Source organism: Podarcis melisellensis (genome assembly GCF_964234715.1).
Source record: "Podarcis melisellensis genome assembly, chromosome: 1".
Taxonomy (NCBI): Eukaryota; Metazoa; Chordata; class Lepidosauria; order Squamata; family Lacertidae; genus Podarcis; species Podarcis melisellensis.
The window spans coordinates 26023174-26049246 of NC_138528.1; the positions used below are offsets into that span (position 1 = coordinate 26023174).

The following is a 26073-nucleotide window of genomic DNA, read 5'->3' on the forward strand; positions in this document are numbered from 1 at the left end:
GGGGTTCCACATCCTATCTTCCCTTCTCCCAAAGGAGCCAAAATTCAAACATTTTAGGGTGACTTGTTATCGTAACTCACCAGGTTTATCTCAAGGACTTGTCATCAACCCTGCAGTTATTTCTTGTTCTGGAAAGGGGAGCAGGGAGAACAGAAAAAAGTGATGAGAAATCCTGGATTAAAATAATATATAAAACAGGTGAGAGCTCTGTTTAAAAAGAACAGACTTTTTTAAAAAATGAGAAAGTGTGCCTTGCTTCATAAATGTCATTATTGAAACAAAAATAGCTGAGGTCTTTGAAAGTAGTGCAAAGGAGGCAGATGGTGCCATTGTGATAGCTGAATCTGATTATTCACCCCCCCCCCCTTAGTCTTCATCAGTCTAATGAGCAGAGTGATAGAGTAGTGATCTGTGACTGCTAATATGTTCTGGCAATGCAGTCACCAGTTAAGGATATTCTCAGACTTCATAGTGTTGGAACAAAATTGGCAATGTTTGGATGCCCAGCATACACTGCTGCTGGATTTGGTACAGGGCTGGGGAGGGTACATTATATAAAATTAGTGTGGACTAATGGGCAGAATGTTGAATCTCTGAATCTCTGCCAGAAGAAGTCAGAATGGGGACATGAGGGAGAAGCATGCCTACATAATGTGGTTCTACCAAATGCCTGGGTTTTCAGATCCACTGGGGCAACCCACCCAACTTTCCCAGGCCAGTAGTGTGGGGTTTGTCAGTCACATGTGATTCCTTCAGTTGGTACAGTGGCCCTCCTGATGTTGCTGGACTCCAACTCCCATCATCCCCAGTCAGCTTAGCCTATACTCAGGGATATTGGAACTTGTAGTTCAATCAGCTGAGGGGTACAGATTCCCCACCACTGGTCTACTCCATACTGTTAGGGAGTGATGTGTCAAGAGTTGAGTGATTGGATATTTGAATTGACACTAGAAGAAGAAGAAGCGTTTGGATTTGATATCCCGCCTTTCACTCCCTTTAAGGAGTCTCAAAGCAGCTAACATTCTCCTTTCCCTTCCTCCCCCACAACAAACACTCTGTGAGGTGAGTGGGGCTGAGAGACTTCAAAGAAATGTGACTAGCCCAAGGTCACCCAGCAGCTGCATGTGGAGGAGCGGAGACTCGAACCCGGTTCTCCAGATTACGAGACTACCACTCTTAACCACTACACCACACTGGCTCTCGAGTCAGTTGAGACTAGTCACAACTAGCAGGGAGTGTGAGCGAGGGCAGGAGTTATGAACACTTTGAGACACATGGAGGGTCAGTTTCCTAACCTACTTTTCAAGACCAGCTAGCTCAACAGGATGTGGGAGGAATGCTCTCCTTGGTCTCTGGAGGCTTTACTCCATCAAATGCTTCCCAGGTAGTGTGGTGCAGACAGGATTCCCTTGGCTCTCCTGTTAATGTGCGCAGGTGAAAGCTGTAGATCCAGAATGGTGTCATCCATATTGTGAGACAGTGACTGTTTTTCCCCAGTTATATCCTTAAGATATAGGATGCTTGCATGGATATGAAGAATGTTAGATAATACGGTGATAGTTGCAGATCCGTGGCAGATCCTTATTAGTTATGACCCTTCCACCCAATTATGGTCTGCTGTCTTCACCCCAGGCTTGAGAGAAGGCCAGGGTAAATGGACCCAGGAATAGTAGAATTGTAGAGTTGGAAGGTACCACGAGGATCATCTAGTCCAACCCCCTGCAGGGCCCATGTGGGGCTCTAACCCACAACCCTGAGGTTAAGAGTCTCATGCTCTACTGACTGAGCTGTCCACTTCAAGACAGACTCAAATGTCCACTTAAATCACAGGATCTGGACTCTTCAATGCTTAGAATGCCAACACTGACTTGTGCTCACTGAGATATTTGTGTATGCTGTTAACCAGTTTCATTTCCTTGGAGTGGAGTGTGGCGCTCAGTTGAGCCCTGCACATCCATCCCAGGAAATCTTATCCAATTATCTTATCCAATTATCACTGTGGCTTCTATGTAAGTACCCATAAAGGGGGGGGGGTCACACATACTGTATATAGTTATGAGAATCAATTGTTCCCCCAGATGCAATTTCAGTGATATGGAGGGTGTGTGCCCTGCTTTCCGCCCCCCCCCCCAATTGCATTCCCCATGGCTCATCCCTGCAGCTGTCTGTGCATTTGAGCTGAAGTTCTTCTCTTGTCAGCTCCCTGTGCAGAGTAGAATCTTGCATAAATAGGATCCTGTAATGTAAGTGGCGCTGGCTTTTCTAGATAAAAAGACCTTCCACTTGAACACATGGATAGGCTATTGGGAATGTAGTGAAAGGAGCGGGGCCAAGTGCGCGCACTGGCTTGCCCTCCTCAAATGGAATCACATGAGAATGACCTGAATTCTGCATCTAGTCATTCATTATGTGGTTTGTAGGTAATCAGGGACAACACCCGCAAAATCCAATTCCTTCAAAAAAATCTCAGTAGTTTTAGCTTCCATAGTGTGAGTCCTGGTGTTTTCAAACTGTGGGGCAGGCCCTATTTGTGGGCATGTGCAGAATATTTGAAAGTGCTTCAAGTTCCAGGAACAGGATCCTGAGACAAGTTGAGCCTTCCTCCCTTCATCCGTGAAGTCATGAACATACCGGTACTCTCCAACATGTCACACTTTTTAAACCCCTATCTTCATCCCTGAAAGCATATCCTGAACCCCCCTGTTGAGGGCTCTATCTGTGTCATGCTGTATTTGTTAAGTCTGCTGCAGCCTGTTTTCCATTGATATAAAGTCACAATTACATTTGCACTTTGGGGCAGACACTATTTGTCTGGCATATGCTAGTGTGGTTCAGTACAGTGGTACCTCAGGTTACAGACGCTTCAGGTTACAGACTGCTAACCCAGAAATAGTACCTCGTGTTAAGAACTTTGCTTCAGGGTGAGAACAGAAATCCAGCAGTGGTGGTGTGGCGGCAGCGGGAGGCTCCATTAGCACCATTAGCTAAAGTGGTACCTCAGGTTAAGAACAGTTACAGGTTAAGAATGGACCTCCGGAATGAATTAAGTTCTTAACCCGAGGTACCACTGTATAGGCCTCAGCATCCAGCGTGTATAATGGCAAACTGGATGATAGATACATGGTGCCTTTCTATTAATTTGCATGCATTTACATGCCTGTGCATTCAAATAAGATGTGTATGCTATGTGTGTATGACCCCTAGCAATTCAAAATAACAACATGTGAACAAGGCACCCCAAATGACAAAAACAGTGTCTGTCTCTGGTATATCAGCAGAGTTGAAATATATGCATATGTAGGTCAATTTAGCCATGATAAATAAATGAGGATTCAATGACAGGGGGCAGATTTGTGGAAATTAGGTCTGCCAATGGATGTTAGTCATGCTGGCTATACGGGAGCAGTCTCTGGTCTAAATGCTGCATAATTTTAGTTGCTGAAGAGTTATCGTCTTCCCGTGCTGCTTGTGTGCTTCTAAGAGACATCTACTTGGCCTTGCTGGGCAGCAGGATAGTAGACTAGATTAACACCTGGGCTGGTCTTTGGGCTTTGCAGCCCCCATTGGCCCAACATAATTTGGGAAGAGCTCCTGATGTGTTCTAATGGTGTCCCCGTGCGCGTGGTTTTAGGAGAGGTGTCTTCTTCCATTCCGTTTTCCAATACTAGCACTGAATTTGGACTCTGCTCCTTTACACAATAGTTGCAGTTTGTATGCATGCGACTTCATGCACACTGCTGTGGAACGGATGCTGCACTGTTGGGGAGGCAGAATATGCAATAAGGTTAGGAAAGGTGGAGGGGGGCAAACTCCAAAAGATTGAGAAAACACTTTCCAACACTGAGTGATGATATATAAATACATCTCAAAAGGAAAATTGTTTTTAAATAAATAAATAAATAAGGCAATGCCTCAGCATCTATATAAAGGCAAAGGTGACATCCCTTTAGAGTGTGCTCAGACAATAGAAGGAAATTCTTGGGTCTCTTTGCTGAGCTCACAGGCTGAGGATTTGCGACAGACAGAGTCCTGTAAGATCCCCCGCCCCACTCGTAATTTTCTATCTCTGTAGCAATGATGCCACTGCTGAACACAGGCCAAGCTGCCATTGGAAGAGCTTGTGGTCTGCAGCAAAGGGGAGTGTACAGTTTCATCCCCATGGATGAATCACCCTGAGACCTCTTGGATATGGGGCAGAATAGTAAGTAAGTAAGTAAGTAAGTAAGTAAATAAATAAATAAGTGATGTCAGACGAATTGCCTGTGTTGGCATTTGTCCAGAGAGGATATCTGCTTTGATTCCCTATCTCAGAACACACACAACAGACGGCAGGACAATGTGGAGGGAAGGGAGCAGAAACTACAAGAAACTGTATAAACCAGACTTATACAGATGGGTACTTCACTTTTGACTCGAGTGGGCAGAGCTAAATTCTCAAGCAGAACATTCTCTGGACCTCTCCAAAATGAGACTTAGAGGCACAGACGCTGCTGGAAACTATCTACTTCACTTGATGTGCTTTTGAGCTGCTAGGTGGGCAGGAGCTGGGACCGAACAACAGGAGCTCACCCTGTCGCGGGGATTCGAACCGCCAACCTTCTGATCGGCAAGCCCTAGGTTCTGTGGTTTAGACCACAGCACCACCTGGTCCCTACAAAATGCATTAGGATAGAGACAATTACTTTGCAAAAATATGCTTGGTAGGCAAAATTCCGTACAAACCATGTGCATAATAGGAGATTCTTGAATTAAAATGCTGGTGTATTTTCATGAGGACATTAGCAACAAAGCGTGTTCTCCTTCATGGAGAGCATGTGTTGCGGTGGGGTCTGCTGAGCCACCCCTCTGTTACCAGGCAGGGTCTCTAAAGATGGCCTGGGGCAGTGATTGGTTCACTGGGTTGCTGGGATAAAAGTTATGTTGCAATTTTGGTGGGAGGGGTAAAATGTTTAAATACTCTGCATGCAGCCTGGAGCTTTCTCTTTGCTGTGTGCAATGGATCACCCGCCCACCCGCCCTAAAGTAAGGGGTTGTTGCTTTGACCTTGCTATGCCTGTCATGGGGTCATCTGCTTTGGAGTGGGGGCCTGGTAGGAATTTTGTCCATCTGGCTGATTGGCTGGGCCATTTGGTTTTTGCCTACTGCGTAGCAAATCGTCACAACTTGTAAGGTTGCGGTTAGGCATTGGTTATAAATTGGTGGAGGAGGGGTTAGGATAGGCTGGGCCTGCCCCTCCATGGTTGCTGCGGAAAGGGAATTCCGTTAAAGGAATCCTGGGGCTTGCCATCTTTTCGTCCAATCCCTGGAATGGGACTAGGGCCAGCAAGCCTTTGGGGAGCAGGCGGGTGAGAGTTGAGGGTCTGTGTCTCAGCTCCAATTCTTCCCTGACTTGCTTTCCCCCGCACTGTCTTTCGGTGGTGCCCGGAAGTCAGTTCTGTCCCCAGGCGGGGGGACAGATAGTCTTCACCAATGCCTAAACAACCACTCACGATTTTGTATTTAAATAAAGTTGTGGCTAAAATTATGCCAAAAACCTTAAACAAAAATTAAGTGTGCGTTGTGAGTTATTTGGGGGGTGGATTGGGGACCTCAACACGCAATGCAAACTGATGTGGGAATGAGGAGAAGTGAACTTAAAGAGTGGGAAAAAATGAGAAACTGAGAGAAACCCAAACTGAACTTATTTGCTCATACCCACTAATGAGTTAAAAAGGACTTTTAAACATGAAGAGAATATTGAAGACAGAGATGAGTCAAAGAACCCACATTCTGTACACAGAGAGAAAGTAATCCCTTTATATGAAAATAACTACTTATTTGTTTTTTTTTATTTATTTGTGTGTGTGTGTGTGTGTGTTTTAAAAAAATGCTTGCTATTGTTTTCTTTCCTTCCAGGCAGCCTATGGTCTGACTGTGGCAGTGAAATCATTGTCTTTTTGTGGGCTGAACTCTGTCATCCTGTCAACTGGGGAGTGTGACCGTCAGAAGGGCAAGGGTAGGTCATTGCACCTGGGACAGATTTGTATAAACAGGCTTTTCCTGCTGTCTGTCTACCTCCCTTCATATCCTTGATCCCACCCACAGACTGTTTGAAATTGCAGGCAGGAGTCCTGCAAGGAGGGGAGGGGAAAAACCTGGGTAAGTGAAGATAGTGGCCTGATTGTGTCTTTATATGCATGCTGCTATTTTTTCATCAGAGTTTAAGCAGTGATTAAATTTTCCCCTCTTTCTTCCTCCTCCTGCAGTCATCATGTATTGTAACCATGGAAATATTTGTGACTTGTGGCTTTTATCTGTACAGTTTCCTAGCCAAGATGATACATCTATTTTCTGTAAATTTCGAAGTAGCTTCCATCTTGGTCCCAAATAAATAACATTTGGGTTCTCTGTACCTTTATTCTCAAAATCAAATATATCCCGGCAGGATCATGAAATCATTCTTTCTCCCAGTTTGCAGTGCAGTCCTAACTGTGTCTACTCACAACTCTAAATACACTTCTGCCATTAAATATATGGCAGCAGAACACCCCTGGTTACAACATTGTGTCCAGGCTTCTAAACCTACTGTTTTCCTAAATGTTAGTCTGACCTTAGCAACATTTCCTCTCACCCCCCTATAGAATCATGGGTTTATGAATGGATGCTTTTAAAGAATGGGGATCTACTTTAACTTCACTTTTAAGTAATGTGCCAGTTCTATTGTGTGTGTCTCCAAGTAGCCCATGTAGAAATTTATTTTGCATTATATTCAAATCATTTCTTCTAAAGCAACCCTAAATTGCTGTATCATATAACAAGCAAGGTAGAGTTTCAGCTAGGAGGAACTTTTACCGTCAATGACCCTTAGTATAATAAGCTGCCTTTATAGTCCCCCAATGAATATGCAGATGAAATTTTAATTGCCTCACAATGGGTGTGCCATAGAGCACCTTCACAAAAAATGAAACCCTAAGTACTCAAATGAACAAGTCATTTATGATGCTTATGCCTTTTGGCAAACACCATCACTTTAGTCTTACCGTAATTAGTAGATAAACCTCCCTGCTTCTGATAAGTAATCTCCTGGAGTCTATGACAGGGTGTTGAGGTTAAGGACCTGGGGGAAGCCAAGTGTCTGTAATAAGTACATTTCCCGCCTCCTGTTGTGGCTAAGTGGTTAGGTCTTGAATCCTGGGAGCTTTTGGCCCAGACATAGCTGGTTTTTGCCAGGCATAAACAAGGTAAATGGAGCCATGTTGTCCCTTCTCTGCAAACGGGGCTCAAAATTTATCTCCTAATTCCCAACCGCATTTACTGCAGTGAGCCTGTGGAGATTGCTGCTGTTGTTGTGTGTGCACCCTTATATAATTTCCTGGCCCTTCCTCCCCTGGCTGTTTGTAATAAGAATATTTTCTTCCCTGTGTAGCTCTTGAACCCTTGGCATGGGAGGGGAATGCCTGCTGTCTGCAGGATCCCTACCCAGGAGCTTCATGTGTAATGGACTTTCTTGTGAACAGCACGAGGAGATTCAAATCCCTGTCTGAATTGATACCTAGAAGTAATGGGGCCATTTTTGTTTGTTTTCTTGGAGCTGGAGGAGTTTGGGTAGCACTGTGGCATCTTGTGTGTTTTGATGTAGGGCTGTGTGCTGGAGACATGTCCATGTCACAGTGAGTTCACTGTAGGCAGTTGAGGAAGTCAACACTGATAAAGTCCACTAGTTATAAAACTAGTGAAGCTTAAGCCTAAACGGCCTCAGCCTTGGCCCAGTATACCTGAAGGAGCATCTCCACCCCCATCATTCTGCCCAGACACTGAGGTCCAGTGCCAAGGGTCTTCTGCTAGTTCCCTCACTGTGAGAAGCGAAGCTACAAGGAACCAGGCAGAGGGCCTTCTCAGTAGTGGCACCCACCCTGTGGAATGCCCTCCCATCAGATTTCAAGGAAATAAACAACTATCTGACTTTTAGAAGACATCTGAAGGCAGCCCTGTTTAGGTGTTTGATGGTTTATTGTGCTTTTAATTCTGTTGGGAGCTGCCCAGAGTGGATGGGGGAAACCAGCTAGATGGGCAGTGTATAAATAATAATAAATATAATAAATAATATAATTTAATAATATTATTATTTAAGCTTGAGGGCCCCTAATTCCAGAGGGATCCCAGAAGCAACTTTAGTCCACATTGTTTAAATTTTTTGGGTCTGGTAGACCCAATTTGAGTCACATGACTCAGATAAAAATAAATCAATTTATTTCAACAATACCTGAAACATATAAAATGTGCATTTTTTATTTTTACAAAAAAAGTACACAAAACTTAATTCTATGTTAGATGGGCTTGCTGAAATAATCAATAAAACACATATGGAACTAACTCCAATTCCCATCATCCCTGACCTTTGGTTGCACTGGCAGAACCTGATGGGCTTCCTCATCCCTGTTGTAATGTCTGAACCACCCCTGTATGAGCATCTCTGGTGACACACCTGCTCTAGCGCCATCTAGAGGCACAAGCTGCTGTGGGAATTTGCACCTGCCATTGAATTGCACTGCAGCCTTGGAAGTTTCCTTGGGGCTTGCCCATTCCAAAATAGCTCAGAACCAATCTGCCAAAAACCTGGCCCTGAACATAATCGCAAACCAATGTGGTGTGTCTACAGGTGCTTAGTCTCCCAGAGTTGCCGAACTGGATGCCACAAATCAATGCCTGACAAAGCGGGAGAGGGTGAGCAGTGAACTCGCTATAAGTGCAAAAAGATCTGAAATCAATACTGGAATGATGTTTGCGGGGGGGGGGGCGGTAGGGGAGAGACCAGGCATTAAAGTATGCAGTCGCTCTCTTTATTTATGAACCTGCCAGACATGTAAAATCTACACCCTGCAGAGTAACTGTAGGTGCTTAATTGACTGCCTGCAAGCAAAGCATTACAATGCCATTACTCCATCAACTGCAAGGGAAGGCACAGTGGGTAAAACCAACTTGTAAGTAAAGTTTTCACACCCCTGCTCGGCAGCCGACTCCCTCGATACCTTTTGGGCCATCCTCTTCCCTTATCCATTCCACGATCACATCCACAGCATGCCGGGGCCGGACCAACTGAGCCTGATGATTAGAAAGAAGTTCTGCTACGCAGCAAACATCCAGGCTTTCTAGGAGAGAAAGCGGTTTCCAGTGGAGATTTTGCTGGAGTAAAGCTTTCCTGGATGGGCTCCATTAACATCCAGTTTTCCTGTTAAAAATCCATTTGGTGCACAGATGGAAGGGGAGAAACAAAACACAGCTCTTCCTGTTTTTTATTTATTTAAACCGTTTGCCTCGCCACAGAGGTCACCTCTCTGGGACCGATGTCAGTGGTATGCAATGAAAACAATGGAGAACCTCTGGGGCTTTTTTAACGATGAAGACATATCCTAACTGCAAGGAAAGTCTGGCAGCGCAGAAGCTTTGGAATATCTTCCCTTGGAGGTTTCCAAGAAAAGTTTGGGCCTGCCATGTGCTGGGAATGATGCTTTAGGAAAACCTCAGGCTTGGGAGTCAAATACAACTCTGCAGGCCTCACTGTGTGGTACTCATAGGGCCACACAACCTCCATCAGTCAACATTCTCTCTCTCCAGGCCAGACCACTCACTAGCCTTGCTTCATACCTCTCTTTGCCTAGCTGGAATGTGTTGTTGAGCTTTGATAATGCCTCTATTTGCCTGGATGAAGGGCAGAGTATGTGAGTACTGTATATGTAGAAACCAGAGAACTGTGCAGAGGTAACATTTGTTTGCTCTGCCCACCATTGCCTCTTGCTCAACCATCATGGGCAATGTTGCCTAGAAGGGCTAGAAGCCCAAACTTCTGAAATGAACTGGAATACCAGCACAGATGAAAGGGAAAGAAATAGTAGGAAGGGTAGAGAAGAAGAATAGTTTGGATTTGATATCCCGCTTTATCACTACCCAAAGGAGTCTCAAAGCAGCTAACAATCTCCTTTCCCTTCCTCCCCCACAACAAACACTCTGTGAGGTGAGTGGGGCTAAGAGACTTCAAAGAAGTGTGACTGGCCCAAGATCACCCAGCAGCTGCATGTGGAGGAGCGGAGACGCGAACCCGGTTCCCCAGATTACGAGACTACCGCTCTTAACCACTACACCACACTGGCTCATACATTTTTTGGGAGGTGAACAGTGCTGAAATAGCATAGCCATGGGGTCATGTAAGCACCTTCCCTCCACCATGCAGACAGCCGTCAGTGTGAAGCATCCTCTTCATATGAACATCAGGTTCCACAAATTCCCATTTCTTGTAGACATTCACACAAGCCCTGTTGCATATCTTCCAAGTGTCCTGAAAAAAGGGACATTCTTGACAGCCATTATCTCACATGCATTTTGGGGCGAGGCAAGAGATCTCACCCAGAAAAAGCACGTTTGGGGGGGCGAGAGTGAGGCACAGATCATGTGCCTCTCCTGGGAGCATCCTGGTTTTGAGTCAGAAAACATTGGACTGTATGCTATTGGCTGGTTATGATGAACACAGGGTAGAGGAAGGGGGTCATATGTACTGTCACCACTCTGTCGCCACATCAACTGGCCCATAGTTGCTGAGACAATCTCAGTACTACAGGTCTTCACAGATGTCCAGGACTGTCAAAACCAGATCACGATCTTCTGTAATTAAACTATGCAATTTGCTCCCACAAGTGGCAGTGATGGCCACCAATGTGAATCTCTTTAAAAGAGGATTAGACAAATTCATAGAGGATAAGGCTATCAATGGTTACTAACCCTGACGGCCATGTTCTGCCTCCATGGTCAAAGGCAGTAATGCCTCTGAAAATCAGTTGCTGGAAACTAGAGGAGAGGAAAGTGGCTGTTGTTCTCAGGTCCTGTTTGCTGACTTTCCATACGCATCTATTTGGCCACTGTGAGAACAGGATGCTGTGCTAGATGGTCCACTGTCCTGATTTAGCAGGCTCTTATGTTCTTATCACACAAATAGAATTATTTAATTTTGGGTTTTTATTACAGTGGTACTTAATTCGTTCCGGAGGTCCATTCTTAACCTGAAACTGTTCTTAACCTGGAGCACCACTTTAGCGAATGGGGCCTCCCACTGCTGCCGTGCTGCCGCTGCATGATTATAATGAGTATTATTTCTGGGTTAGTGGAGTCTGTAACCTGAAGCATATGTAACCCAAGGTACCACTGTACAGTTAAGCACCAGAAAAAGCCAAAGGAAGGAAGCCATCAGACTCCAACAGTTGGATTGTTAGAGTCCGAATTTTCTCTCTAAGGAAACAATTACCTCTAAGGAAATTGGGGGTGAAGAGGAGATCAAGAAGGAACTGGTCATTTCTCTTTTCTGAGAACAGCTTGCAGGTGTGTGTATATTTTACTACCCGCACATCCATCTTGATAGTGTTGATGGATTTACTTTTTTAAGCTTACATTCCCCGCCAATAAATTCATCATATGCAACATGCTATATCCCAGTAAGGCAGCTGGGATATGCCTTTATATTATTTTGTATGCTATTCTGCTGCCATTATTTCAACACTAAATCTCAAGAGAACCCTCAGCATATATATCACCTTTAAAAATCAGTCCCTTTTAATTAAGGAATTGGCAGAGGGCGGGGTGAGAGAGAATGAAATGAAACATATTACGAGAAATGTTGATATGTTGTAGTGCCCTGCTGGGTTAGGTCCTATTGGGAGCTCTATGGGACCTATAGAAAGCCCACAAGCATGGCCTATGTGCAATAGCAACTTACCACTTGTAAGGTAAAGGGTAAAGGGGACCCCTGACCATTAGGTCCAGTCGTGGCCGACTCTGGGGTTGCGGTGCTCATCTTGCTTTATTGGCTGAGGGAGCCGGCGTACAGCTTCCGGGTCATGTGGCCAGCATGACTAAGCCACTTCTGGTGAACCAGAGCAGCACATGGAAACGTCGTTTACCTTCCTGCTGGAGCGGTACCTATTTATCTACTTGTACTTTGACGTGCTTTCGAACTGCTAGGTTGGCAGGAGATGGGACCGAGCAACGGGAGCTCATCCCATCATGGAGATTCGAACCGCCGACCTAGGCTCTGTGGTTTAATCCATGTCCCGTCCCCTCTTGTAGTTCCCTGCAATTGGATATACAGAGACATTCTGCTTCCGACAGTGGAGGAAGCACATAGCCATGATATTAAATCAGAATCAGAGAGAATCCATTGTCTCAAGGCCTTTTCTGATGACACATCCATGTTCAGGGCTTGTGCAAAGCATGACCCCACTTGAGGCCTGCAGCTCTTCCACTGACCTCCTCTCTCTCTATTCAATAAAACACAGCTACAACCCACAAAACTGTTGTTGTGTTGTTGTTTTTAAAAAGTTATACATAAGATAATTATCAAGGGGGTAGGGGAAACAGAACATCTAATTTTAAAATAAACTTAGATAACCAAGTATTTGCATGGTGGTAGGGCTCCTGACCTTGGATCAAGCCATGACCCACTAGTTTCATCAGTTTCATCAGTGTTCTCCAGAAGCTGTATAATGAAGGTGCCAATCACAACTCATTGGGGAGGGAATTCCACAACTTAGGGGTCCCCTTTCCCAGGCTGCCACCCCACTGGGCAGAGGAACTACCACGTTGCTGTGTTATTACAGCCATGGTTTTTATGCCATACTCTAGGTAGGAGAAGATAGGGTTGGGTTGAGTTCTGAAGTACATCCCAAGGCAAAGTCATGGTGATCTCAGTCCTGCTGCCAAGACTGCGATAAATGCATCAATTAGTCATTTTCTGTTCCACTTTGTCATTCATATTTATCAGGCAATGCCGGAGAGTCAAGGACGATACAATCCCTCAGAGAAAGTCGCTTGTTGTATCAAAGCAGGAACACCAATGTCTTGTTCATCTTGCTAAGCAAGGCCAGGTATGTTTTTGTAACCTTCGGTGTTGGGGGCACTTTTTTTGTGGGGTTGTGTTTGTGTGCGCAGCCAGCTGCTGTGTTCCTTGGCAGAGACAAGCCTGCCTCCAAGATGAAGAAAGCTATTTCCATCTTTTAATAAGTCATTCCAAGTTTCCTGTGATGTTATAAATAAGCGGGGCGAGTGGTCAGCCTTATTTGGCTTAATTTGATATGGCAAGAGTTGGAGAGCGGAGGGTAAAAATAATAATAATAAGGAGTCTCAATCTCTGGAGCTGGAATCGGACCAAGATTCTTTTTCCTTTCTCTCTTTCCAAATGTGATAAAGGTTTATCGCAAACTCTGCCTATCACTGCAACTGATATGGTGCTTGGCCTTCGTGTCTATATTTGTTCAAGGGTTCTGCTCATGGTCAAACCCCTGCATGCTTGGTACATGAGGTCACCCTGAGCTGGGCTTGCTTTGGGGAGCTGGCAGCTAGGCTGACAAATGTTGCCTAAAGTGCTTGTCCTTCAGGATAAATGAAAGTGCTTGTGAAACGAGGCCAATTAACTGGAAGTGGAGACGCACCCTGCAAGTTTGTAATGTATTAAGGGCACTAATGCCATATTTAATATTCCTTTCAGCATCTTGTAGAGGGCGGGTTAGGAGCAAGGTGCGGCATCCTTCAGAGCAGTTGTTCTAAAGCTTTGCTGTGCCAAGAACAAGTCTAAAAAAACGGTGGCACATAAAAGAATTTCCCTTGTGTGTTAATAGAGAACACAAGAGTCCAGCTGTATCAGACCAAATCTAGTTTCTTGTCCCCCACACTGGCCAGTTAGAGGCCTGCAGACTCGACATGAGTGCAATTCTGGGGCATCTAGACCACTGTAGAATACACCAGATGCTGGCTATTAGCCAAGATCCCAGGCAGAGGAATTTGCCAGCTCTGCTAGCCATATACCTTCTAATTGGGGACCATTGGTGTTGTTTAGGTTCATTAATTTGGGAGGGACCTCATTTAGTGCAGCCACTTAATAGGAAAGCAATGAGGGGAGAAGGGACCTTCTAACGTTGTGAGGTGACTAGAGGGCTGGAACTGTCCCATCCCAATAGCAGGAATCTCTCTTTCATATCTGGGTACTGTATGCTTCCCAGCTAATATTCTGGACAAGAACTAGTATCCTAAATCATGAAAATATAGAATAATTAGAAATGGGTCATTTTTTTTTAAAAGCAAACATTTTTAATTAGTTAGCTAAAATAAAATGTTTGTCTGAATTACCTCTGCTCACTGTCTCTGGATTCATTGGATGAAGTGGAGAGGAAAAACCCAGACAAATAATTTGTTTGGTTATAGGTATGAATTTGTTGGGGAAAGTAAGCTACCTTATTTGTAAGAAACAGGGTGGAAACAGAGGGCAATGTATTGAACAGGAACTTCGCCCTTCCTTTTCCTAGCCTTCCTTGAGGAGGAGGATAATGTAAAAATCCATAAAACCTATAAGTAAACGGGGAAAGCCCCCACCAAACTGCCAATACTGCTTCAAAAATTTATCCCTGAATTACTCTTGAGAATTAAAAGTTATCCCAAATAAAAATGCCTTAAGATATGCTTCTGTTTCTGTTTTTTGATTTTTAATGTAGAAAAAAATAGTAACCCCAAATAGTTCCTCTCTGTTAGGTATGCATTGGATTCAAATGAATCTTGAGCAAGATGCCTCAGTGGTATTTGGGGATTGCAAAAGTTAAAGTGGGATGTTTATGAGGTGGACACAAGTCGAAGCAGGAACCCCTGAAGCACTTCATGGTATCTTAGCGATCCAGACATAAAAAGACTTATTGACAAGCTTCTGCCGAAAGCAAAAAGAATATATCTCATCTTCCTTGATAGAATGAAGGAGGAAGGGAGAGCAAGCACTACAGTGGATAGAGAGTATGGAGAAAATTCTCTTTTGTGACTGACAGGACTACCTGGTAATCAAAGGGGGTGATTTTACAAGCACTGTCCAATCCTAGTGCTAGGGGATGGGAGGAGTAGCTTTCCTAGAGTGAAACTTATGTCTTGAAGCTTTAGGAAGGTGTCAGGAAGGAAATGATGGGATGGAGAAATCCTTCACAGTAGACTATTCTAACTTGTAACCAGAGAGAATAAGTTTAACTTAGAGACCAAATCCCTTTTATTCTTCCCACACCAAAACCAACTTCTAAAGTTCCTAGTCCATGGACCTATTTGACCATAATTTGGCAGGTTTCTTACCCAAGGACATCTCTTCCATTTTTGCAATTTCCAGACCAATTGCCCTCCAAACCCATAGGGGATAGCAAGTAATTTCTCTTTATGCACCCACAAACTGTAATAGCTGCCTGCATAAGAAAACCACTGCAAACATTCTTCTGAAATTTGACAGGATTCATGCCTTCAGAAGGAGTAACTGTTCCTGCAAATTTCATCTGATTTTGTCAAATAATAATAATTTTTAAAAGGCTATATGTTGTTCAGGGTCAGAGTCATATTTTAGGGGTGTCTAGCACAGAAGTCCCTAGATCCACTCAGGAGGGACTGCTATGTTCAAAAATTCCATTCCCTTTTGTCAAAAGCAACAACATAGCTATATTTTTTAAATGTCCCAATAGTTAATAAGGGTGCGGAGAACAAAGCAGAAGGCTCCCCCTGCCCCAGCTTGATTGGAGCCAAATCAGACTGTTTTAAGAAGTGGCAAACTGGAGTCTAAACTGAATATTGTGGTCAGTACACACTATTCTCGGCAAGCCCCACTTCAGACAATTTCTAAGCTGCATATTTTCTTGTTAGCCAAAGTGATGCCCTGAAGGCAACCACATTCTGAACTGAAAAAAGCAAGGTCTTTTTCTTTAGAATGTCTCAGGTTTTATTTTCAGATCAAAATCATTTGCAAAATACAATCCAGATGTATTGCTATAGATATTTCATAGTTACTGCAGAAAGGTATATCAGTGTTGCACACACAAGAAATTAGCTTGCTTGATGAGTCATAATATTAAATAATTTCCTTTTAAAAATATAAAACTAAAACCTCATCTGATTTCATTACATTCTGTGATGTTATTTCCAAGGTGATAATGTAATCAAGACTGGTCAGAGTGCTCTTCCTCACTGACTCTGCAGTCTTAAGAATATGATTATGCTGGGATGTTTCTTAACAAAGCTCCTCTTTGATTTCAGGATGCTGGTTTTATAATGCTGGCAAGAATTGAATCAAGATGAGCTTAGTTTAATTATGAAAGGTATGTCTGTTGGTTCCCTACGAAAAACAAGCTTACCAGATAAAGTATTCAACTGAACAAATGTCTAGTCTAGAAAAAGTAGTGACATTTAGGCTTTCTATACCACTGGCTTTACAGTGGTAGAACAGTTAAGAACTTAATTCATTCTGGAGGTCTGTTCTTAACCTGAAACTGTTCTTAACCTGAGGTACCACTTTAGCTAATGGGGCCTCCCGCTGCCGCCGCATGATTTCTGTTCACATCCTGAAGCAAAGTTCTTAACCCGAGGTACTATTGCTGGGTTAGCGGAGTCCATAACCTGAAGCGTCTGTAACCTGAAGCGTCTGTAACCCGAGTTACCACTGTATTTGAAATGCCTCATATGCTTTGCTAAGGAGGAACAAATTTTGACTTAGGGCAGGGAAGTGGAAACTGTGGACTCCAGACATTATTGGACAATACCTCCCTGACTATTGAGCACACTGACTGGGGCTGATGGGACTTGGGCATCTAAATGCATCTAGAGGGGATTTTGCTGCTTTAGGGAAAACCTGGTGACCACATAAGAATGAGCGCTACCTCCTTAAGTTTCCAGCAGCAACTATGCCCAATGCTAACAAACGACTAAATTCCATTTGCTCTCAAAAAAGCGAAACCTCTAACGGACACCAACAAGGCGGGGGGGGGGGGATGCCACTGAAATCCACTGGATTTTATTCTAAGGAAGCGAGTTTGGGATTTGGATAGAAGAATCAAGTTTGCATTACTGTCCAACTCTCAACCCGAGAGAGACATTAAAAAACAGCAAGTCAATATCTGAAAAATCAACAATGTAGAACAGCTAAAGGTCTTTTCTGGAAAGCCGAAAGTCAAAAGTACAAGATGATTAATGATGATGGCCTCTATTGATCCTATTAGCAAACAAATTCACAAACAAGTGTTCATTGTACCAGGGAGGTAAAATTCCTATTGCACTCAGGAACCCAGCATCCACTAATTTATTACATGTGAAGCAAGGTCACTGAATGCTTTCCCCACGATCAATGATATTAGAAAATGCATTAATCCTTGGACATGAATCAGTTGCATGGCCCTTGGGAGAATTCACAGGATCCAAAATGACTTTCATTGTGCATTGGAAATGAAGCATTTATATCTTAGCCTCCTGGATGCAATGTACACTTTGAGTTAGCCAAGTATAATCTGTGACTTCTTAGTGATCATCTCTCTGCACTTCAGTCCCCTTGGAAAAGTTTTGAGTCTTGGTAACGTATAGCACATTTCTTGCCTTCATCACTGCTAAATTTAAGTATGCCAGAGAAATTTTTGGACATCGACGGAAGAGTAATAAGGTAAGGTAAAAAGGTAAATGACCCCTGGACAGTTAAGTCCAGTCAAATGCAATTATGTAGGAAAAACTCATAACTATCAAATCACATTGACTCAGCACAAAAGGCTTACAAGGAGAACGTGACTGATGGGTACCAAGTGTGGATGCAAAGAGATGTTTCTTAGCATCTGTGCTCATATTTATTCCACTATTAAGTTACTTAAGATACAGAAAAAGCACACAAGGAAGACTAATAATGGGAGTTGAATTTTAATTAGGGTAGGGCTGAATATTCCATTATTTCAATATTGACTTAAAAGAAGCACATTCAACATAGCCCACTGAACACCAAGAACTCACCTTTCTGAGCATTTGCTTTGCTTTGATTCCATTTATTGCTTTGTTGTTCCCATTACTGCTTTTTCCGAGAGCTGTTTTCCTCCATGTTTGCCTTTCCTCATCAAAAGGTGATCACATTGCCATTCAATACAATTGGTTGTTGCAAACATACATGATTTTTGTTCCCAGTTATGTCCCAATGATGGCACCATCTCAGCCTTACATGCACAGAGATGTGCTTTTGTGTGCATATGCTCCTCAACCCCATACAGAAATTTATATCATGCCCCTTCTTACATGTCTTTTCTTTTCTGATTACTCTAGCTCCCTAGTTGTCCCTTTGTGCATCTTCCCTATCACTAAAATATCCCCTTTGAGCTGTGATGAACTGTACACAGGTATCCTAACTGTGGTTGCACCATAGATTTGTACAAAGGCATTATGATATTGGCAATGTTGTTTCAGTTCCCTTCCCTAATGATCACTAACATGGAGTCCTCTCTTTTCACTGCTTCTGCACACTGGGTCAATTTTCTCATTGAACTATCCACCATGTCTTCAAAATCACTTTCCTAGTAAGCTGCTGTTAGTTCAGATTCCATCAGTATATATGTAAAGTTAAAACTTCACACTTATATGTATATTGAACCACATTTGTCATTTTAATACCCAATCACACAGTTCTGAGAACTGCCACACAACCTTGTTTGTTTTGTTTTACCATCCTGAATGAATGTCACCAGTAAACTTGGTCAAATCATTTCTCACCTCTATGTCACCTGTTAACCAGTCCAACAGCACTGGTCTTTGGCTGACCATCTTACCTCTCTCCACTAATTCTTCTTCTCTGCTTCTTGTTCTTCAAGCATTTATCGATCTGTAAGAGAACCTGTACTCTTATCCCATGCATAATAAGTTTACTCAGTCTCTGCTGAGGAACTTCATCAAAAGTTAATGATGGTGGTGATGATGATGATGATGATGGAAGGTTGCAGTTAAGTGTATCATGCAAGCTGTCTTCTCTGGACCCATGTGAGTTCAAATATTTAGAAATGCTTTCTTTAAATTCACATGCCCATAGAGGAGCCAGACATTTTTGTTTTCTTATACCAGAGATGGCTGACCAACATGTATTCTTGGGAGCTATTCTAGTCTCCAGGCAGGCAGTGGTTCAGAGGCTGGGAGTATATTTTTCAGCAGAAACTGCCTCTATCAGGCTTTGTGATAAAGTTGCTCCAATCTAGCAATAAGGGAATAATGATTATGGAAGACTTGAAGTCAAGCATAACTGGAGCATTATATATAAAATCCAAGAGAGAGGTGTGTGTCATTAAATTACTTATACTGTAAACCACCCTATGATCTTCAGATGAAGGATGGTATATCAATCAACCAATCAATCAATCAATCAATCAATCAATCATCTTAATTAAAGCAGGAAATACCATTATATTTTTATTTGGGGGGGCCCTTGTTAGAATTCAGGCCCGGTCAGAGGTATGTGCCTATCTATCCAGGCACCGGCTGAATTCCTTAGACCTCCCTCCAGCGACGCCCGGCAGGAAAACACACGAGGTCCGTTCCGGTGATTTTCCTCAGGCTGTGAGAAAAACACACCAACTGCTTCTCCTCCTCCCTGCTCTCTTCATATCCCCAGGGAGGGGAATCAGACACAGACAGAAATGTAACTACATGCTTTTATTCTGTCTTTAGCAGTCATACAGTAAAAGATGTCTGCTCTCTTCAACAAACAGAGAGAAACTCTAAACTCCACCCATGTACATCCTGTACAGGTCATATGACACACTCTGAGCTAACATCCGGTGCTCAGTACAGAATGGACTGCCCCTTTGTGTCCATGGCAACAGTCACACACTTCCTGTTTGGCTTTCCAGCCACAAGCAGCAGACTGAGCTGCTAGAGCCTTTGCTTGCTGCAGCATTGCTGCTTTAGAATAACAGCCCTATCCAAACTATAAATTTAAAGTGGGACATTCTGGGATCAAATCAGAAACTGGTACGGCTTCTCTAAATCAGGGACATCCCTGGAAAATAGGGATACTTGGAGGGTCTGGAATGTATAGTGTGAATGGGGCTGTTATGAATGAAACTTTAGTTAAATGTTTCACTAGATCTGATTAGAATTTAGTAAGGCTGCCTAATAAGTGGGGGAGCGGGAGCACTCCAGCCATAGGCTATTAGTTGCCTTCCTTGCTTAAAGGAAATGTGGAAGAAAACTAGCCCCCCCCCAATAGAATATAAATTCCACCATTATTCTAGCTAACAGGCTTTGATCATCAGATATGCCATATAGCACAGATCATAAACAGCAACTAGGTACTGAAGGTATCTCTAGTGGTCTTTCCCCAAATAAAAATGGTGTTTCATTATGTTATTATTATTTATTAAATGTGTATACTCCCCTTCATCTGAAGATCACAGAGCAGTTCACCGCTGTATGTTGGCTATGCCTGCTTCTTGACAACTATCAAAATAAATGATTTTATTAACTGTGAAAGATCTAGGCAGCCTCCTTTAACAACAATGATCTATCTACATTTTGGTGAATATTGGAATAACCAGGGCTATTTTTCTAGAAAAAGAGGTGCCTGGTTTCACCATGAACACCTCCCTTGTTCTCTTAGAATAGCAATGGCACCCACCTGAGATGTGCCAGAACTGAGTTCTGGCTGGGGGAAAAAAGCCTTGATAGCTAACATTGATTAAGAGACTTCCCATTTCATAAAAAGAGTTTTGAATATTAACATGTTTAGATTATCTTTTCACCATAGACGTAGGTGACTCACTACCACATTATCTAATGCTTTAATAAAAAAAAAAAGAAGAACTTTCAAGGCCTGAATTTTGAGGTTAATCATTTCCAAAGAGCCACTGAGATTAGTTTTAACCCATGTCTAAACTGAACCACTTCAGACAGAAGGTGGTGCTCACATGAAATAATTCCCTTCTGTGCAAAAGGTTACCTGCACGCAGGAAACTATATTATCATGGAGAAAGATTCCAGCTTCAACCTCCATGGATGCCCTAGAACCTAGATGTTTATGTGCAGGGAGGTTTTTGTATAGAAGACTCTTCCATTTGCAACCCAACCCAGACACTGGTTTGCCATCCCAGTGAGATCTGGATTAAATTTTAGGGATTTAGTTTCATTGCTCAGATTTTTGTAATATTTTATCTTTATAGTTACAGAGTGGGTGGGATGGAAGCAGGGGAACTTGTTTACAAGCTCTTGGGGTTTTCTATATTGGAAAATTGTTTTTATTATTTTATAGGATGCCAAGTGGCCTTCAGGCATGGATGCCTATAAATGAAATTTATTATTATTATTACTGTTATGATTACCCAATATATTGTGTTAAGCCCCTTGGGTCATAAGTAAAATGTACAATTTTAATGGAAAGGAAATCAATCTTCTACACTGTTGTTGCTAGAGTGGAACAAAAATACACAGGTCTCTCTTTTTTCCATTTTGAATAACAATAATAATGCTTTGAACTTGCATAGTAATTTCCATCTGAGAAACTAAGGCCGCAATCCTGTACCCACTTGCCCAGGAGTAAGCTACATTAAAATCTTTGGATTTAATTTTAAGTAGACATTTGTAGGTTTCCACTGCAAAGGTGCTATAAATTGCAATTGCTGTTTAGTCATGCCGCACAGGTCTGAGGTTACTAACAAAGGAAAATAAAAGAAAGGAGAATAAGTCTGCATGGGTCTACCTGAAAGTGCACTTCATTGTATATTACATATTAGGAGTACATCTAAGATGTTACTCTATCCCTAAGAGGCCGACTGTAGTGAACACATGTATCATGGAAACACAAGGCTTGTTCAAATGTTATTCTAAACAAAGGTACTGGGTATACACTGTCCCTATAGATTTACAAGTGTATGTGTAAAACAGTGAGCACTTTTTAGAATCATACGATCATAGAATGATAGAATTGTAGAGTTAGAAGGGACAAGAATCATCTAGTCCAACCCCCTGGAATGCAGGAATCTGCTAAAGAATCCAGGGCAGATAGCCATTCAACCTCTGCTTAAAAACCTCCAAGGAAAGAGAGTCCACCACCTCCCGAGGGAGACTGTTTCACAGTCAAGTAGTTCTTACCATGAGGACATTCTTGCTGGTGTTTAGTCAGAATATCCTTTCTTGTAACTTGAAGCCATTGATACGAGCCATGTTAGGGCTAATCAGAAAAGGAACTGAAAATAAATAACAATTTAATAATACAAACCTTTATTGCGACTACATTTGGATTACTGAAAGACCTGCACTGGCTCCCAGTACGTTTCCGAGCACAGTTCAAAGTGTTGGTGCTGACCTTTAAAGCCCTAAACGGCCTTGGTCCAGTATACCTGAAGGAGCGTCTCCACCTCCGTCGTTCTGCCCAGACACTTCTGGCAATTCCCTCACTGCAAGAAGCCAAGTTACAGGGAACCAGGCAAAGGGCCTTCTCAGTAGTGGCACCCGCCCTGTGGAGCACCCTCCCACTAGATGTCAAAGAGAACAACAACTACCAGACTTTTAGAAGACATCTGAAGGCAGCCCAGTTTAGGGAAGCTTTTAATGTTTGATGCATTACTGTATTTTAATATTTTGTTGGAAGCCACCCAGAGTGGCTGGAGAAGCCCAGCCAGATGGGCGGGGTATAAATATATTAGTAGTAGTAGTAGTAGTAGTAGTAGTAGTACTGTATACACCTCACCTGAAAAGGGATATTGTAGAGTTGGAAATGGGTTGGAAAACTGCAACCAAAATTATTAAGGGGATGAAGCAATTTACCTATGAGGAAAGATCAAAATATTTGAAACCTCCCGTTGTAGGCAGTATGCCTCTGAATACTACTACTACTAATTTGATTATTTACACCTCACCCATCGGTCTGGGTTTCACCAGAGGCAGAGCTAGCTGCTCCGGCACCTGGAGCAGTGCACAAGCTGTGCACCTGGGGGCGAGCGTCCTGGGGGGAGGGCGATGTCAAACCCCCCCCTCAGGGATGACACCTGAGGCGGCCCGCACCTCCTTCCTCTGCCAGTGAGTTTTGCCAGCCACTCTGGGCAGCTCCCAGCAGATACAACATGAAACATTAAAAACTAAACAGGGCTGCCTTCAGATGTCTTCTAAAGGTCAGATATTTATTTCCTTGACATCTGAAGGGAGGGTGTTCCACAGGGAGGGTGCCACTACTGAGAAGGCCCTCTGCCTGGTTCCCTGTACAGTGGTACCTCAGGTTAAGTACTTAATTCGTTCCAGAGGTCCGTACTTAACCTGAAACTGTTCTTAACCTGAAGCACCACTTTAGCTAATGGGGCCTCCTGCTGCCACTGCGCTGCCGGAGCACGATTTCTGTTCTCATCCTGAAGCAAAGTTCTTAACCTGAAGCACTATTTCTGGGTTAGTGGAGTCTGTAACCTGAAGCGTATGTAACCTGAAGCGTATGTAACCTGAGGTACCACTGTAACTTTGCTTCTCTCAGTTAGGGAACTAGCAGATGACCCTAGGAGGAGGACCTCAGTTTCTGGGCTGAGCAATTGGGGTGGAAACGCTCCTACCAGTTGCAAGAATCACAGGTGGGGAAAGTGCTGTTGAATTCAGAATCTACTTGTTGGCCTCCATTATGCATCTGGTTGGCCAGAATGTGAAAAGAAAACACTTTATTAGACAAGCCCTTATGTACTTAGTCCACTCTGCTAGTAAATAACTGGCCAACAAAGAATCAACCCAGAGTGTTTTGTGTCTTCTGACAATCCCTTATTCTCCTTCAATGCTTTTCCTGTCCCTTTCTACATAAGTACTATGGAAAATTTCTGGAACAAGTTTCTTTTTTTCTTTTTTTGAGAGGCTGTAGTTTTATTAATGGCCTGACTAGAATCTGATCATTTTATTTATTCATATTCACTATTAATTGTGTTGTCTCTGCCGTGACTCTTTACCAAGTTGACATCTATAATGCAAACTGCATGGTGACAGAAGATTTTAAATTTATAACTGCAGGCAAGTAAATCCTTTGAATGATTTTCTTTCTGGATAAGAAATATCATGTGTATTTTTTTTTCCTGCATCATGACAAGATTCCTGTTTTATCTGCCTTTTATGCAATATAAGCTGTTGATTATATAATCAGCCCATTTGGATTGCCCGTAATTTAATCTGTTTTCAGCAGGTTAAGCAAAAATGATCCTTTAATTGTAATTGATGACTCCAAATGAACTTTCTCATGGTGGGAAAGAAAAGCTTGAAGTGCTTCAGATGATAATCAAGTCTTATATTGCAAGCTTGCCTTTCATCCCTCAGGATTGCCAAGTAAGTTACATCTTATTAAACAGAAATATAGCATGAATTATTGGCTAAGTCCAGTGGTAATTACTTACAGCCCTCTGCTCCTTGCTCCCACATTCTGGCATTAGTGGGGACCATCCATTTTTGAGCACATTCTTTGCAAAGACTTTGTGTACAAAATTACCCTCTGGCTTTTTTAAAAGGGGAAACATCCATAAATAAAGGGGGGGGGGAGAGAGATAGAGGGGAGGTTGTTTCATGTCACACTTTCAGTCTTCTTAGTGACCTTATGCCACAATATGGTCAGTTATTACATACAGCTGCTCTGATGGAACAATTTCAATTTATCTCACCAACACAACACACACAGAGAGAGAAAGAGAGAGATTAAGCTTTTATATGAACAGATTTGGAACTATGCTGTAATAGACCATCTAACAAATCACATCAGGGGAACTGAGGATTCAATTAAATCTGAATTGTTTTTTACTATGTGGTGCTCTTTTCTTCCATATGCTGACATTTAAATGAAAGCTACTCTACCTTAAAAATACAGAAATCCAATATTATAGTGATTCAGTGTAGCTGCAACTGCATTAATCTAGTATTATTATTATTAGTGCTTTTTTCTGGGCGGACGCAGGGGTGGGTACACATACCCCTAAACATTTTGTGAACCTAACGGTAGATGAAACTTTTTAAAAAATATAAATAAATAAATAGTTTCTTCTCTAGCATGGTGAATCATCAGTTCCGTTGCTACCCCCAATGGCGGCCTCATTTTCTGTCACTGTTTTTCTTGAGTCTCAGACAGAAGCGAATGTTTAATGTGTGAAGCAGTATTTTTCCCGGATTTGAACTATAAAATGGTGATTTTATTGAGACAAAATGAGAGTAGCCCTAAACTTTTTTTTTGAAAAGCACAGATTGTTGTTGTTATTATTATTACTCTTATGCCTTTAAAGGGATTTATATTTAGCTCTCTTTCATTGTAATGGATTTTTTGTGTGCTAAAATACTGAGGGGGGCTGTATATTTTTTATTCTTGCTTCACGGTTTTAAAATGTTCTTAATACTTTATTTTAAAAATAAAATTTAAACCCTCAATTATTTCCCAAGATTCTACGAACTTAAGAAGTGTTTGCTGGATCAAGCCAATGGCTCTAGTATCCTGTTCTCACAGTGGCCATTCAGATGCTTGTGGGAAACCTGCCAGCAGGACCTAATTCTGCAAAGCACAATCCCAATTTTTTGATTTTTGTTTTTTGTTTTAAACCCCACTTCCATATCCATTTATACACAATGGCATATTTAACCAGGTTCCTTTACTAGCAGAAGCCAGCATAAGTCCCACCAGCACAGTGGAACCCTCCTCCTTTCCTCACCCCATGCACCCTGCGCCCCCACAAAGTCTGCTCAGTTCCACCTTTCAGGCAGAAGTAATTATGCTGATGGAATGATCTCCTGCGTGTGCCATTGAGCTCCATCCGGAACATATATATTTGACTCTATAGCTTTAATGACATGTGCCTGAGCTTGCTTTCCCCTCCTCCCTTCCATTCATTTTTCTTTATGTGTCTCACCTAGAATTGTAGATTCATAGAACTGTAGAGTTGGAAGGAACCCAAGGGTTATCTAGTCCAACCCCCTGCAATGCATCATCTTCTTCATCATCATCTCCTCTCAGTCTCCTGTTTTCCAGGCTAAACATACATTTTCTTACATTGTGAGCTGACTTAAGTAAGTCACCATGTTTACTTTTTTGGCAAATAGTCTAATAGTCTTTTTTGGCAAATAGTCTAAACAAACAAATAAATTGATTGGAATCTTAAAGACTGCCAGCCCTGTCCTCTACATGTCAACTCAGAAGGCACCTCTACTGAGTTCAGTAAGACTTACACCCAGGTAAGTGACTAAAGAATTACCACTTAAATAGCTAAACAGGAAGGTCAAGATCAACCTTACCTCTCTGATTCCACAGTGCCAGGGGACAGA

At 42.6% G+C, this 26073-nt stretch overlaps 1 long non-coding RNA gene across 1 annotated transcript; it reads left to right on the plus strand.

Moving 5' to 3' along the window:
- The first annotated feature begins 12787 nt into the window (after window positions 1-12787).
- LOC309373373 lies at window positions 12788-25736 on the plus strand. The gene is made up of 3 exons (XR_014170005.1): window positions 12788-12887; window positions 23963-24102; window positions 25666-25736. It is a non-coding gene; the product is annotated as an uncharacterized lncRNA (long non-coding RNA).
- The last annotated feature ends 337 nt before the right edge of the window (window positions 25737-26073 follow it).